We start from the raw sequence: 16513 nt of genomic DNA on the forward strand, positions 1-16513 counted from the left end.
TATTCTTCAGTGCTGCAAAATCTGTGGAGAGACAAATAGAGTTAATATTTCGTGTCTGGTATGACTCTTCTTCAGAATATCTTCTGATAAATCTACAGACTTGAGTATTGCTGGGAGAAGGTACATTTTTCATCTTTCATTCATCAGGACAATTTGCAAGAATGCCTATTTAAGGGCAAAACAATGATCTATTCTGCATGAGCCGAGAGGTTGGCAAGTCAACTTTCATTGACAGGTAGCTGCCAGACTTTTTCTGAAGTTTGGTTGACTTTGATTAGTCAGGGAATTGTCCTGAGATGTTAACCAGCCAATGGCTGTCATCTATTTTGTTGAATTGAAACAGGTGCAGTGTGTAAAAATGTTCTCTCTGTCTGCAAAGAACAGGCTCCTGTATGTTAATAAATGTGGCATTCAGTATATGAAAGTGCACCATGCTGCGAGCCTGACTAACGATCTAAAATAATAAATATTTTATAAATGCTTGCCTGGCACTGGGAGTTTAGGGTTTGAATCTGAAGTTATGCTTCGTGACCTCATTTTCTGGCCGCTGTATCTTTCTTGCCTGAGAGTTTCTTTGACAATAGCACTGTCCCTGGAGTCACGGTTGAAATCCATCTCTTTCAGAACTGTATTGTCTGTTGAGCTGCCATTCAAGTTGACACTGCTTTCAGCAGCAGATCTAGAAGTGAATAATGCATTAAAAATATTTCAATTCTTCTCCACTGGATCCCCATTGAATAAGGAGTCAGACAACTTAGGCGGTCTATAAACTAGTTCTAATTATATTTCAATAAATAAATTTTTCAATTGCTGTGATATAGAAACAGAGCTATGTTTCATTACAAGAGTTTAAAATGTAAAAGCATGGAGGTAATGGTAAGACTAGTCAAAGTTTCACAGCACCTCACTTACTGTTTGGACGATTTGCAATATAGGAGGAATATTAAGGCCTTACAGAGAGGGTACAACAAAATTATCACAGGAATACTGCTTGCATGAGTGGTCTTCAAAATAATGTATTATTTCACAGCATGTAGCTATTGCTTTCAACAGCAATTAAGCATGGGCAGTAAATTCTGGTTTAATCAGTGATACCCACATGCCAAACCACTTTTACACAGGCAGGAGGATCCGTGCAAATATTTTTTATGAGTATAAGGGCAACATCAAACTAGCTCAAAAACAAAAATTGTTGGAAAAGCTCAGCAGGTCTGGCAGCAACTGTGGAGAGAAATCAGAGTTCACATTAAGGGTCGATTAACCCTTCTTCAGAACTGGCTGTTGGTTTTCTCAATAGGCCTGGTGGAGAGGTTTATACACCACCTCGACAGTCCTCTTCATCATTGTTGTTTGCTGCATTCCTCACAAGCTGGAACCCCCGATAGGAGGAGCACTGGAACCAAAGGAAATGCTGAATGAGTAGCATGCTCAAAGGAAAAGAGTGGGCATGAAGTGCTCAACAGCTATCAGGCAGTGAAGGTAGCACTGTGGGGCCCATCTCCGAGATAGAGACGTGCATGACAGGGAAATTCATGACTCTCCAATTGTCAGGTGTTTCACAAGAGGACAAGTGTAAAGAGGCTACAAAGTCAAAGCATTATCTGTTGGAGACAGCATGGCTGACCACTCATAAGATGCTCTTACTTTTACCCTGCACCTGTCAGCTCTGCATGCCTTTTCTTAAAACAGTGATAAAGCACTATGTGTTTCCCTGACTACAGTGTTCTGCACTTGTAACATTTTTATCCTGTCTGATTCTCCATGTGCAACTGTTTTTGTCTGGAGTGTTCTTTAAAAGGAATAAAGTTTACGCTGTATCGTAAAGGATTTTCTTTCTTTCCTGCTAATTGTCAAGAAAATCACTATGGTAACAATAAATTATTATTTTCACAACGCTGACAGAAACCTGGTATGCATTTCTTTTAAACTGTATCAGTGAAGCAAATTGAATTTTCTTTTAATAGATAACAAAATTTTCCCATCTGTGGTAACTCTAGCAACAGTAGGGTTCAATATTGGCATACTCTCTCAAATGAGTTGTCACAAGGAAATCTATAGATATACACCCAGATGTACAACCTTAGCTAAACATGATGTTGATGTAGAAAAATCAGTAACAATGCAACAACCTTACTGTTTAAGCCCAGAAAAACAAGCTCAGGTAAAATCAGAAATTCAATACATGTTAGAAAATCATTTGGTTGGTGTTCTCCAGTGTTATAAGCATCTAAACCTGATGGTTTGACTAGTCTCCTAAACCAGGGGGAGCATCCTTTCATATCTAACCTGTGAAGACCCCACAAAAATCTTGTACCTTTCAATGAGATCACCTCTCATTCTTCTGAATACCGGGAACCATAGGCCAATATATTCAGCCAATCATCATTAGATAAACCTGTCATCTCCAGAACCATTATGATGAACCTTTCCCATATCACTTCTGAGGAAATATCTCTTTCCTTGGATAAGGAGAACAATGCGATACATAGTACGCCAGGTGTGATCTCAGCAAAACCTTATGCAATTGCAAAAAGGTATCTTTATTCCTGTACTCCAATCCGTTGCAATAAAGACCAGTATGTCAAGTACTTTCTGTGATGATATGTACCTTTAAGAGGGATTCGTTCTGTCCTGGTTCTCTAGAAGAGGGGTGTTGTCAACCTGGTGCCGAGATGTCTGCTTTATGGAAAGCAAGGTAAGTAGATTTGGGTTTTTTTATATTTGACAGTGGAAGCATGAGTGGGTGGAATCAGGCTCACACAGACCTAGGGTTTTAGTTTTTACTTTCAGTTGTTGAAGTTGGGGTTTTAGAGTTGAAGCTGCTAGTTACAGGTCTCTCTCTGCTGCTGCAAACAGCTTGAGTTCTCTCTCTGCTGCTGGATTCATTCTTTCAGTTTTTCCTTTATCTTGGTCAGGGGGAGATCACACATGAGGGAAACATGTTTTGCTGAATTTGCCTTTGTCAGTGTTGTGTTTATGGGATGCTGTGATATTGGAACCGTTGGTGAGTAGTAGTTAAATAATAAGTAATTTTTATTAAGTATTTTAGTAGAGCTAAAGTTATTCCAATTCTTCTTGTTTAAAGCCTAGTAGTGTGACCAATTAAATCACATCTAGAACACCGTGTCTTCCACCTGCCTTTAAATAAGATAAAAGTTTGGATCTAGGCTATCTCCTTGATGTATTTTGAGGGGTTTGGTCTGTTCTATAACAACTCCCATTATTGCAACTCCATGTTAGCTTTCTGGGTGGATATATTAAGTCCCTCTGTACATTATTGTTAGAGGCTTCAAGCTATGTAATATTTTGCTCTTCTATTCTTACTCCCACAATAACCTCACATTTCCCCACATTATACTTCATCTACAAGTTACCCACTCCCTTATTCTATCCAGATCTGGTTGCAGCCACTTTTCATAGCCTTCTCATTGCTTCAATTAGTCTTTATTTTTGTATTGTCAACAAACTTAGTTACATTACACTGTTCCTTTGTTTAAAAAATAAACCCAACATCAAATTAACAAAATACTGAATTAACAAACAATGGTCACCTCCCGCCCAAATCCAAAACAAAAGAGGAAAAACCAAAGGAGGGTTTAAATCACAATTGTGTTGCAGAGGGAAGATAATGTATCTATCTCTCTAAAGGCTTCAAGGCTACTGGTGGATACTGCATGCTCCATCTCTAAGGACACATGGACTTTGATGTAACTGCAGAAGAGACGCAGGTAGTCAGGAATGATGACACCCTCAATGGCCTACTGCCTGGACCTTTTGGTGGCTGCCATAAACAGACCCAGGAGCAGAACCATGAGGAGGTGTCACATCTGGCTTCCCAAAGATCAAGAGTGGGAGATTGAAGTGGCAACCAAATGAATGGCCAACAGTTTTCAAAAACCTAAAAAAGAGTTTGCAATCTCTTGCAATGAGTCAAAACATGGCCCAAGGACTCTACAGTGCTGCAGAATTGACAGTTGGGCTGGAAGTCCCATTACCACTTCAACCTATGATTTTATGGGCTGACTCTATAGTACATTCTCTACCCCAGGTCCCTGATGGAAAGTGTGAGGACACTGACATAGGAAGCTCTCCTCTGGGGACCCCCAACAATAGAATAGAATGCCAAGGTGTGTCTGGATAGTGAATAAAGGAAACAAACTAATTGGTGCACAGCAACAGGCCGGACACAAAACCCCTCTGTGCCACCATAGGAAGGGTGTAGGGGCAAGTTCCAAGAAGCAGCTCAGGCAGTGGGATGTGAGAGTTTGCTGATGGAGTTTTGGAACCTGGACCAATGTGGAAATCGAGACAACAAGGTGCAGGGCTGGATGAACACAGCAGGCCAAGCAGCATCATAGGAGCACAGAGGCTGACGTTTCGGGCCTAGACCCTTCATCAGAAAAGGGGGAGGGGAAGGGGGTTCCAAAATAAATAGGGAGAGAGTGGGAGGCGGATAGAAGAGGGATAGAGGAGAGGATAGGTGGAGAGGAAACAAACAGGTCGAAGAGGCGGGGATGGAGCCAGTAAAGGTGAGTGTAGGTAGGGAGTTAGGAAGGGGATAGGTCAGTCCAGGGAGGACGGACAGGTCAAGGGGGCGGGATGAGGTTGGTCGGTAGGAGATGGAGGTGCGGCTTGAGGTGGGAGGAGGGGATAGGTGGGAGGAAGAACAGGTTAGGGAGGCAGGGACGAGCTGGACTGGTTTTGGGATGCGGTAGGGGGAGGGGAGATTTTGAAACTTGTGAAATCCACATTGATACCATTGGGCTGCAGGGTTCCCAAGCGGAATATGAGTTGCTGTTCCTGCAACCTTCGGGTGGCATCGTTGTGGCACTGCAGGAGGCCCAGGATGGACATATCGTCTGAGGAATGGGAGGGGGAGTTGAAATGGTTATCCATCCCTTCAGGGGTATGCACAGAAGGTGGATGACCGCAAGCCTTAAGTTCCTCGAACCGGTGAATTATGTCAGTTCTGAGCAACACCGTATTTGGAGGACGGATAGCATCAGCCACAAGCTTGCCATCCACAGCCGTTTGTCTGGGCGTCTCCTGTGGTGACATCCATCTCACCCCTCTGTCCCCAACTATAGTCAGCCTTGCTACCATGTGCTCCCCTCTGCCAGTCACTGATGAATAGCTGATGGAGGTAAAAACCGAAAGAATTGTAGATGCTGTAAAGGGTGCTGATGGAGGTAGCCTGACGATAGATGTTCTGGACAAGGGGATCATCTCTGTTTCTTTATCTAAATCATTAATACAGAATCTATATTACTGAGGACCCACAGTCTGCCATCTTGAAAATGTCCCTTTTATCCCTGCTCTCTGCCTCCTGTCCATTGACTAATCCTCTACCCACGAAAATACTTAACCTCCAATCTCACACGATCTTAACTTTTCCATTAAAATTTCCAGACCTGATCAAATGTCTTCTGGAATTTGAAGTAAACTACAGCTACAGTTTCCCCTTTATCTCCACCACTTATTACATTTTCAAAAGCCTTGAATAAATTTGTCAAACACAATTTCCCTTCCATAAAACTACATTGACTTTCTCTGGTGTTTTCTCAGTGCATTTTTTAGGCCTCTTTACAAACAGATTCCAGCATTTTCCCAATGACTGATGGCCATTCCAGGCCAGTAGCTTCCAAGTTTCACTCTCTTTTCTTTTCTGGATAGCAGACCTATATTACCATTTTATAATTCATCAGGGCCATTTTAGAATATGGGCAACGTTGTAGATTCATAACCAGCACATCCACCATCTCTGCTGCCATCTCTTTTAAGATCTCAAGGTGACTAAGGAAATTAAGAATGGGTAATTAATGCTGGCCTTGCAAGAGATGCCCAAATCCTGTAAAGGAATAGAAGCATTTTAATTAATTATTAAAATGCTCCATTGTCCTGCAGTGTTTGAAGAAAAACAAAATCACTCAGAAAGATCAGAGAGTCATTGTTATAGAGTAATACAGTACAGTATGGAAACAGACCCTTTGGTCCAACTCATCCATGCTGTCAAGATACTGTAAATTAATCTAGTCCCATTTGCCAGCATTTGGCCTTATATTGAAGAGCCACATTTGAAGGCAATGGTTTATTTTAAGTTTGTTCTTACACTAAAATTAGTTATAGAATCATAGAATTCTCCCAGTGTGGAAGCAGACCATTCAGTTTATTTAGTCCAGACTGACCATCCCACCCAGACCTACTGCTCATACCCTATCCCTATAACACTGCATATCCCATGGCTAACCCTCCGAGCCTGCACATCTATGGACTGTGGGAGGAAACCAGAGTACCAGAAGGAAAGCCACGCAGACATGGGGAGAATGTGCAAACTCTACACAGACAGTTCTAATGAGTCATATATCAGAATTATGTATATAAATCAAAGTTTATTGCTAAATGCCCATATGACTATAAGACCATAAGGCATATGAAATAACTCCACAGAGGCCGATATCCCATCACCAAGTTACCCTTTATTTACATGTGTATAGTACTTGTCACTGCTCTGGCTTTCTCAGAGCCAGCCCTCAGACTGAACAGAACCTGTGACACTTCTGTTTATACCTGTCAGCCAGGGCTCCCTGATTGGACCAGGTTAACAGCCCCAATCAGGGAACTCACATTCTATGAGGTCCACCTGCCTAACCTCATTACAATCACTACACATAGGAGCAGAAATAGGCCATTCAGCCCATCATGTCTAATTCACCATTCTATGAGACCATGGCTGATCTGTTAATTCTTAACTCCAATTTCCTGCCTTTTCCCCATAACACTTGATGTTCTCACTGATTTAAAATATATTTCAATTTTGACTATATGTAACAATCCAGCCTCTCATTCCATGCAAACAGAACACAAATAATTGACAATAATAATAGTTAACCAACCAAGCATTCTGTGGTTCAGCAGTTGTAACCCTACCTCTGAACTAGAAGAGTCCATATTTAAGTCCTACCGCAAGATGTGAAGCCCACATAGAGATTGTAACATGTCCAACCAGGTTGCTTACTGCATCAATAATTTTTAAATATTATCCAAGTTAATTTAGTCAATTATGAATTTAAAACAAGTTTCCCTCAATCTGTTGTAACAGTCCTAATTTCCACCCAATTCATTGTTTACAGAAATAAAGCCACCAAATTATATGATGCTATCTGTTTGCAGTTAGTTCTTTAAAAATACAGACATCCATTTTCAGCCAGCTTTCTTACCATTTATTTATCATCAATGTTTTGTCTATCGGGAAAATTCCATTTGACTAAGGAATGGATGGTTCATACTGTTCCTATAAAGCCACAGTGCAGAAACAGGAGAAATACTGGACAGGTGGTAAACAAATTAATAAACCTGATGGTGTGATCAGTAACATTTGAATACTAAAATGTACTTTAAAAAACTTTTCCCATAATTTTAAAACAAACATGATGAGCATAGATGGGTTATTTCAAAGCAAAATATTATGAATGCTGGAAATCTGAAACAAATACAGAGATTGCTGGAGAAACGCAACAGGACTGGCAGCATCTGTGGAGAGAAATAGAGTTAATGTTTCAAATCTGGTATGAATACTTCTTCACAACTGTGTCATTAAGGTCCAGCACAAAATAAACTATTAATCCTTTTGCATTTGCAGTTCTTGAAGATTAATTTGGTTGGTATTTGTTGGTGTTCAAATTCCTGGTGATCAAATTCTTGGTGTCAATTATCCTCTGTGCAATTTGGGACTCATATCAACTCTACATTGAAACCAAAGTGAAATGCTGAGGATGCTGGAGACCTGAAATAAAAACAGAAAACATTGGATAAACTCATCGGCATCTGTGAGAAAGAAACAGAGTTAGCATTTAAAGTCCAAAAAGATTCTTCTTCAGAACTGATGAGAGAGGTGGGCAAATGATAAACGGTACTATTCCCTTGCCCATTTCTCTGTTACACTTTTGACTTCTAATCTCCCTCACCTTTTGTCCCTTCGCTGACCTTTCTTTCCATCTCTTCTCCGATTTTGCAACTATAGCCCACTTCAGTGACTAGAGCCATGCCTAGTGCTGGAGCACAAATTTTCAGTACTATTGCCAGAGTGTTGTTAGGACCCATAGCGTTTGCAGTTTCCAGCACCTTTAACTGGTTCTGGAGGTCTTGAAGACTGGCATCTGTGCAAGGAGATGTTCCATTTCTTTCTTCATTTTTCTTGTTCCAGTATTTGGTTCTTTCTTTGATGTAGCAGAAGGAGATATTTTGTTTAACTGTTTAATAAATCAACTTAAAAGTAGTTTGTAAATTATGACATGGCAGGGCAGCTCAGCCAAGTGGAATTGACAACCAAATTTATTTGTCAAGTCATGGGTATACTATATGTCCCAAGTAAACACATCTGCAGGAAATTTCATTTTCACCACAAGCTTCAGCTCTGAGCTTTTGAACTTAAGTAGTGGCCGGAGTCACTGTGGTGCTTGGAAAAGCAGAGAGCTACATGGATAGCATGTTTAGGAAGGGACTACACTGCAGGTTAATGTCCAAGGATATGTGTCATGCAGGAAGGATAGGCTAAAAAGAATACAAGGTAGGGTAGTGCTCCTAAGCATAAACAAGATATGTACATTAATGAGAAGGAATTTAAGATTGAAGGATCAAGGTACAGAATCCATTTGTGTGGAGCTAAGAAAAATACAACCAGAACAAATCTTTCATAGGAGTTGGTTATCGGCCACTAAACAGTAGTAGGAATATTTGGGCACTGTTTTATGATCCCAGTTGATGTTATTCTGAGAAAGGACAGATGCCAGACTGAACAATGTCTTTGCAGATGATATGTTCTTCTGCGGGAAAATGATTTTGAGGAAGTGGTGTTTGACTGAAACACAAAAACACAATCCTGCAGATATGTGTTTAAACAATAAAACAGAAGTTTATTATGTAAAAGAAATAAAAATAAGCTAGAATAAACTAAACTGTTTACATACAATATGAATTTAAAGATCTTTAAATATATTGTAAAAAAAATCACATTAATCCCAACAGTAACCCATTATGGTATTCAAACAGCGTAGAGAATGCCCTTTTCTATCCCACGTAGGGTTTGATTTGGCTATGGCTACAAATCACAGGCACGATAATTTGAAGAAACTCCATTGATATTTCCTACAACCAATCCTTGAACCAAGTACTTTTGATCTGGAACTTTTAAATTATTTTTGTTTACACCAAGATAACGTATTTTCAACTATTCAACTGTCGTCTTCATTCTTCATGAACAACTGCTTTACACATTCAGCTTCAGCTATAAGTCCTGCAGAGCTGCCCAACTGAAAATTAAAAAAAAAACTTTTTCCCAAGCCATTTTTACCTAAGCTTTAAACAAATTCCAGAATCTTGTATTTGAAAGCTGAATGCACTGCATTATTTATTTTACTTACTCATCAATTCTCCCAAAGTAAACTAAAACTGACCTCCAAAATCTCACTCAGATTTTTTTAAAGGACGGCATCATGGCTACAGAAATAGTTACAGTTGAATCATGTAGCCTCTTTAAACACATAGAAATCCCACGTGCCAGTTGTTGAAATTCAAAATTTAAACTCAATCCAAATTCTCAGGGTGGCCGGCTGTTACTTATGGGGTAAAGCAAGGTTCAGTGCTAGGGCCACAACTGTTAACAATTTGTAGAAATGATTTGGATATGGGTACCAGTTTCAATATTTACAAACTTGCTGATGGCACAGAACTAGATGGAAATGTAATTTGTGTGAAACATGGAAGGAGTCTTCAAACAGACTTGGCCAGGCTAAGAGAATGGGCTAAAACATGGCATGTTTAGGCATGGAATGTATGCATATGATAGTAAAGTTATCCACTTTGGTAGAAAGTGAGATTATTTACATCCATAGCATCCTTGGTGTCTTTGTCCATGAGTCATTAAAAGCTAGCATGCAGATAAATCAACCAGTATGGAAGGCAAGTGGTATGTTGGCTATCTCCACAAAGCAATTCAATTGCAAAAGTTTAAAGATGTCTCACTGCAACTGCTTATAGTTTTGATGTAATATTATGTACAGATTCTGGTCTCCATTTTGAAGGAAGGAAATACTTGTCATAGAAGATGTGCCATGGAGCTTCAACAGATTAACCACTGGGATGGTGGGATTTAGTTATGAGGAGAGATTGAGGCAACTAGATTGGTATTCTCTGCTTTGAAGAATGAGAGATGATCTGATTGAAGCTTATAAAATTTCTATGGAGCGTGGCAGAGTGGATGCACATAGAATATTTCCCCTGGCTAGTGACTCTCAAACCATGGGACATGGTTGCAAGATGAGAGTTAGGTTCTTTAAGCCTCAGATGAATGAATTCCTCCACTCACAGGCCTGTGAATCTTTGGAATTTTCTATCACAAGGGGTTGTTGAAAACTTAACCATGGAAGCTCAAGCAAAAATTGATAGGTTTCTAGTGCCGAATGATATTCAGGGATAAAGAGAAAGTGGGAGAAAGGTTGTTGAGGGAAATGATCAGACATTGGCAGAACAGAATCGATGGGCTGAATGGCCTACTTCTGTTCTTACACTCCTACAACCATTTTGCATTCATATTCAGGACAGAAGAAGATGTTTGTCATTAGACAAATTTGATTCTCTAACTTCTTTTCCCCAAAATTTTTGTTATTTATTGATACTACTTTTGTAAAAGAAAATCTACCCTTGTTCCTTTGCAATCCCCAAAAATCCCAAGGTACACAAATGTCTTGTTTATATTAACCTCAATCAAATTAAAATTAAGGTTCACCTCCCCGTAATCTACTTTACCTCATTTATCAACATGCCATAAAACAAACCGTGGAACTCTTTATCTCAAATCAGTCTCTCTTCTTCATACAACCTCCATTCTTCAAAAAAACTAAGCAACATGTTGCTAAGTTACTGTTTCCTGATTAACCTGGTCTTCCTTTTAACTTCTTAATCTTGGTGTTATGTAGCCAACTTGTACACCTTTGTTTTTTCACTAAGAATAAAAATAAGGTTCAATGAAGTATCTTGAATATTAATAGCATTTAGATTTTAAGTAAAAATATGTGTAGACAGTCTCATTCATGTCACATCAATACATAGATACTGTACAAATGAAAGCTAAATTCATTATTGAAAACATGGAAAAAGCAGTCCAGAATTTATGAGCAACAGCCATTCATTTAAGAGCGATTTAGGACACTGAACGAAAGAAAGTACTGAGTGAAAATATCAGGTTGGTGAAGTAAAGGATGTTCCTTAGAGGTTAAATATGATGTGGTAGTGTACATTCAAGGGGCATCAGATCTCGCTTAAATGTTGGTTTTACCCAATTCAATGTCATTAAGCTAGAAAGTCAGTGAATTTTGATCTTTCATTGCTGTCTAATGTTGCTCAAATTAATCAGCATGCATTCAAGGCTAAGATATTAAGTGTTTTATTTGTAAATAAAGTTGTGACTAAAGGATTAAAATGTGGTCCAGAAAATATTATTTGCTCCTGATTCTGTGTTCTCAACCATTGGACTTCAGAAAAGATGCCCCATTGTCCAGTTTGTGTCAATTGCTTTTTCTTTCAAGCATTGTTTCCCAGATTTTTTTCTTCATTGAAGTCTATATAATGCTGTACCTTGGCCACAATTCCATAGCAACACAGATTTTGTAAAGAACAGCACAGCTGGCAACTCATGATGCCAATAGCTGAGGCCATTAAAAAATGAAGGAGGCAAAAGAGAAGGTTGAAACAGTGTCGTCTCTCTCTCTCTCTCTATCTTTCTGTCTTTGCAATTCCAAAATAAGTATGAAATAAATTGGTAAACTAAGAAGCAATTAGGTGCCACCTTTCACTCACATAATTGATCAACATAGTGAATGTGGTTGGTTTCACTGCATTACTTTACTTGAATCCTGAAACAAATCTATCAGTTCAATAGGTAGAAATGGGACCCGATGTCATTATTCATGTTCCCAGTTTGGAATTTTTAATGACTATGTATGACATCTGGTGCTGGGAACACTGATCGAGAAATATTTCTGCATTATTGTTTATGTCTAGAAATTATGCTGTGGTATACCAGCAGCATGGCTGGTAATGAATTTGCGTAGGCTTTCTCTGTCTGCAATTGGGATAGACAGGTTGGGAGCAATTTTGAACTTTGTAGCCATGCATAAATAGTGTCTTCCCCAAGTGGGAGGCTTGAATTGTTTTCAGATTGCCTTGACAGTGAGAAGTCCACTGCTCAATGAGTGTTTGTGGCCAGTACTTAGAGTTGGGCAGAAAATCTGAGAGATCTATGGCCAGATTGAGCCAGAATTTAATATGAACAGATAATGAAAAGGACACTTTGCTAGGTTGGGGATGGGGGAGTGATTGAGAAGGAGACTCAGGGTCAGATCTTTAAGCGCTGATATCTACCTGCGGAATTTTTAACGGTATCAAGGAGTGCAGGTACTTGATAGGTGCAATGTTTACATTTTCTTTACGAATCTCATACTTTGCACTGTTGAGATTAGCAGTCAGTTGATCCATTTTCAACCTAATGTTCCAAACTGTCGAGATTGCATGCCAATTAAAAATGCATTCCCAACACTGCAAGACTGTGAACTTAGCATGCCAATAGAAAACCGTTTTGTTTTAATCATTCAATGTTTTCCTGGCTCGGTCACCATTTTTTTGCTCCAGTTACCCTGGAGGAGCTGGAAGAAGTTGAAATCCTCAAAAGCCTGCCTCAGCTTCTAAATTGTGAATCCTCAGATCTTGTGAGGGAAAATTTTGATCATGAAATTCAATATTGTCTGCAGTGTGCCAGCATATCCTTTGGCCATCTAAGGAACAGAGTTCAGAGTTTAGAGTACAAAAACTTCAAATCCAACATAAGCTTTACCATCTACAGAACAATGGTGTTACTTGACCTTCCTTATCTGTTGGAGACATGGATAATGTACACAGAAAAATCATCATTTGCAAAATCTTACAAGCCAATGGCAGGACAGATCTCCAAGATCAATATTGTCTCTCAGGCCAATACTCCCACTACTGGTTAGCATCAGTCAGCTGCAATGGAGTGCGCCACATTATCTGCACAGTTTCGAAAGCAATCTTTGTTCTTTGTGCTTCATCACAGAGCGTAATTCCCGGGAGGGAAAAGAAAATGTTTCAAGGCTATCCTTATAGCCTCCCTGAAAAGAATGCAATATTCTCACTGACTCATGGGAATCTCATGCCCAAGACTGCTGTACCTGGAGAAGAAGTGTCCCGATGTTACCAACCATTCTGAACAGCTCCAACAAGCCTAGGTGGTGTCCAAACATGAACAGTGCAAGGAACATATAAAGACCCAGCATCCTACCAACCCATCTCTTCACACTCAGCTACCCCCAACCCACATGTCACCCTGTGGTAAAGTGTGCAGATTCAGCATTTGATTGTTTAGCTGCCTTGGGACCCACAGCTCCAGAGTGGGAGGAAGACATCCTCAGCTTCAAGGGATAGCTTAAGAAGAAGTCAGTACAATATGAGTAGCCAATGTACCAGTGCTGACAACAGCGACATCCCAATTCCTGCCTTATTCTACCTATACGTCCTGTGCTTGTTTTTAATCATATAAGGTCTTATGAGGAAAGGCTGAGGGACTTGAGGCTGTTTTCGTTAGAGAGAAGAAGGTTAAGAGGTGACTTAATAGAGACATACAAGATGATCAGAGGATTAGATAGGGTGGACAGTGGGAGCCTTTTTCCTCGGATGGTGACGGCTAGCACGAGGGGACATAGCTTTAAATTGAGGGGTGATAGATATAGGACTGATGTCAGAGGTAGGTTCTTTACTCAGAGAGTAGTAAGGGCGTGGAATGCCCTGCCTGCAAAAGTAGTAGACTCGCCCACTTTAAGGGCATTTAAATGGTCATTGGATAAACATATGGATGATAATGGAATAGTTTAGGTTAGATGGGCTTCAGATTGGTTTCACAGGTCGGCGCAACATCGAGGGCCAAAGGGCCTGTACTGCGTTGTAATGTTCCATGTTCATTGTTCTATATCTGTACAACAACCTTGGTGTCCAAAATTTGTTACTTGTAACTTATGGTTAAAAACAATTGGACAATTTTAAGAGCCATAGAATTATAGAATCATAGTCATTGAATATTTTAATTTCACTGCCTTGCGAAGGCTGATTTGGTTTGGCTTCCTATCGTTGGTCATAACATTTAGCACAACATGATTGATGATGACATGGTGGCTCGATGGTTAGCACCACTGCCTCACATTGCTAGGGACCCACGTTTGATTCCAGCCTTGAGTGACTGTCAGTTTGGAGTTTGCATTTTCTCCCTGTGTCTGTGTAAATTTTTGTTGGGTTCTCTGGTTTCCTTCCACAGTCCAAAGATGTGCAAGTTAAGCGGATTGGCCATGCTAAATTGACCATAATATCTAGGTTAGGTGCAGGTTAGGTGTGTTAGCCATGGGAAATCCAGGAATGGGCATGGGTGGGATGCTCTTCAGAGAGCCTATGTGGACCTGTTGGGCTGAATGGCCTGTTTCCACACTGTAAGGATTCTGTGACTCATAACTGATTTAATGCTCTGGAGGCATTAGTTCAAATCCCAGCCATGGCATATGGCAACATTTGAATTCAGTAAAATAACTTGGAGCTAAAATTTAGTTTAATTATGGCCATTGTCGGTTTTTGTTAAAAAAGAAACCATCTGGTTTACTAATGCCTTTTAGGAAAAGAAATCTGCTGTCCATCCCTGTTGTTGCTTAAAGGTGACTCCAGATCCACAGCAATGTCATTGACTCTGAACTGCCCTCTGACCCAGTTAGCTCATTTGGCTGGACAGTTGGTTTGTGAATGCAGAATGAGTCCCATTCTGCTTGAGCTCACCATAAAGATACTGTTTTCTCAATGTCGCCCCTTACCTGAGGTGTGGCCACCACCAGGTGTCCTTCTCTAGTGTGTGTGCATGAGACAGAGAGAGAGACAGACAGAGAGAGAGAAAGGGCAATGCTATGGTCCACAAGGACTTTTGTGACACCATAACTAAGTCTAAAATTTCCTACGTGGAATCAGTAATTGAACAACTGGGAATGGGTAACAAATGTTGGCCTTACCAGCGATGGACATCCTATTAAGGAATAAAAGGTTCTTCTACAGCTCGCTGATCTCACATTCCAAAAGTAATGGGTTGTGGAGTGGTTTCAGATATCTTGAAATGTAAGATGATACATACGTGGAGATTTTTCTCATATATGCCTTATAATTTTTTAAAATATCTGCACTAAATCAAAACTATTCTCCTAATGCCCCTCAGTTTACAAGTCATTCTCATGCTTCTGGAGTATTTTTAGAGCAATTCCTCATAGAATCCCTGCAGTGTGGAAGTAGTCCATACCATTCCTCCAAACAGCATCCCATCCAGGCTCATCCCTCTACCCTATCTCTGTAACCCAGCATTTTCCATGGCCAATCCACCTAGCCTGCACACAATGGACAATTTTGCATGGCCAATCCACCTAACTTGCACATCTTTGTACTGTGGGAGGAAACCCACACAGACAAAGGGAGAATGTGCAAACTCCACGCAGACAGTTGCCCGAGGGTGGAATTGAACCCAGATGCCTGGTGCTGTGAGGCAGCAGTGCTAACCACTGAGCCACCGAGCCACCATGTCACCTTTCATTAATACGTTTTCATTAATTAATTTTAATTCAATGTGAGAATCTGTTCCTTATTTAAGTTAACACAGATACTAAAAGTTTAGAAACTTGCAAGTTTTAGTTGTTTATTCAATTCCTTAGCCTCAATTTTATTTGTTCCCACTTGGCAGAAGCTAGGCAGGAAAATTGTTAAGGGTGAGCCAACATCTGTGGTTAACTAAAGAAATAATGGAAAACATCAAATTTAAGTAGAACGCGTATAAAATCACAAATACGAGTCTTGGGCCCAATGATTGCGTAGAACGTAAATACTGACAGAGGATGACTAAAAGGCTAATCAGGAGGAAGAAATTGGAGTTTGAGAGGTAGCTGGCAAGAAACATAAAAAGGCATTGTGAGAGTTTTTACAAGTATTTAAAAAGTGAGTAACGATAGTGTTGGTCCTCTGGAGAGCGACAATGGGCAGTTGATTCCAGATAATAAGGAAATGGCAGATAAAATGATCAAATCTTTTGATTCTGTTTTCACTATAGAGAATAAAGGAAAATGCCAGTAACAGCTATAAATCAGGAGATGGAAGAAAGAGAAGACTTCAGTGAAATGGCAGTCACTAGGGAGTGGCAATGAGCAAAGTGATGAAGCTACAGTTTAAAAAGTCGAAAGTAGTTAATGAGGTATTTGACGTGATGGCGTTAATTTTCCTAACTTCACCAGATTTTGGAAAGGTTCCATCAGATAAGAAGGTAGTAAACATAATTCCTCTGTTCAAGAAGGGAAGGAGGCAGAAATCAGAAAACAATAGCCTCTCTGCTCCTATGATGCTGCTTGGCCTGCTGTGTTCATCCAGCCCTGCACCT

The sequence above is a fragment of the Rhincodon typus genome, chromosome 17 (genome assembly GCF_021869965.1).
Source record: "Rhincodon typus isolate 14 chromosome 17, sRhiTyp1.1, whole genome shotgun sequence".
NCBI lineage: Eukaryota > Metazoa > Chordata > Chondrichthyes > Orectolobiformes > Rhincodontidae > Rhincodon > Rhincodon typus.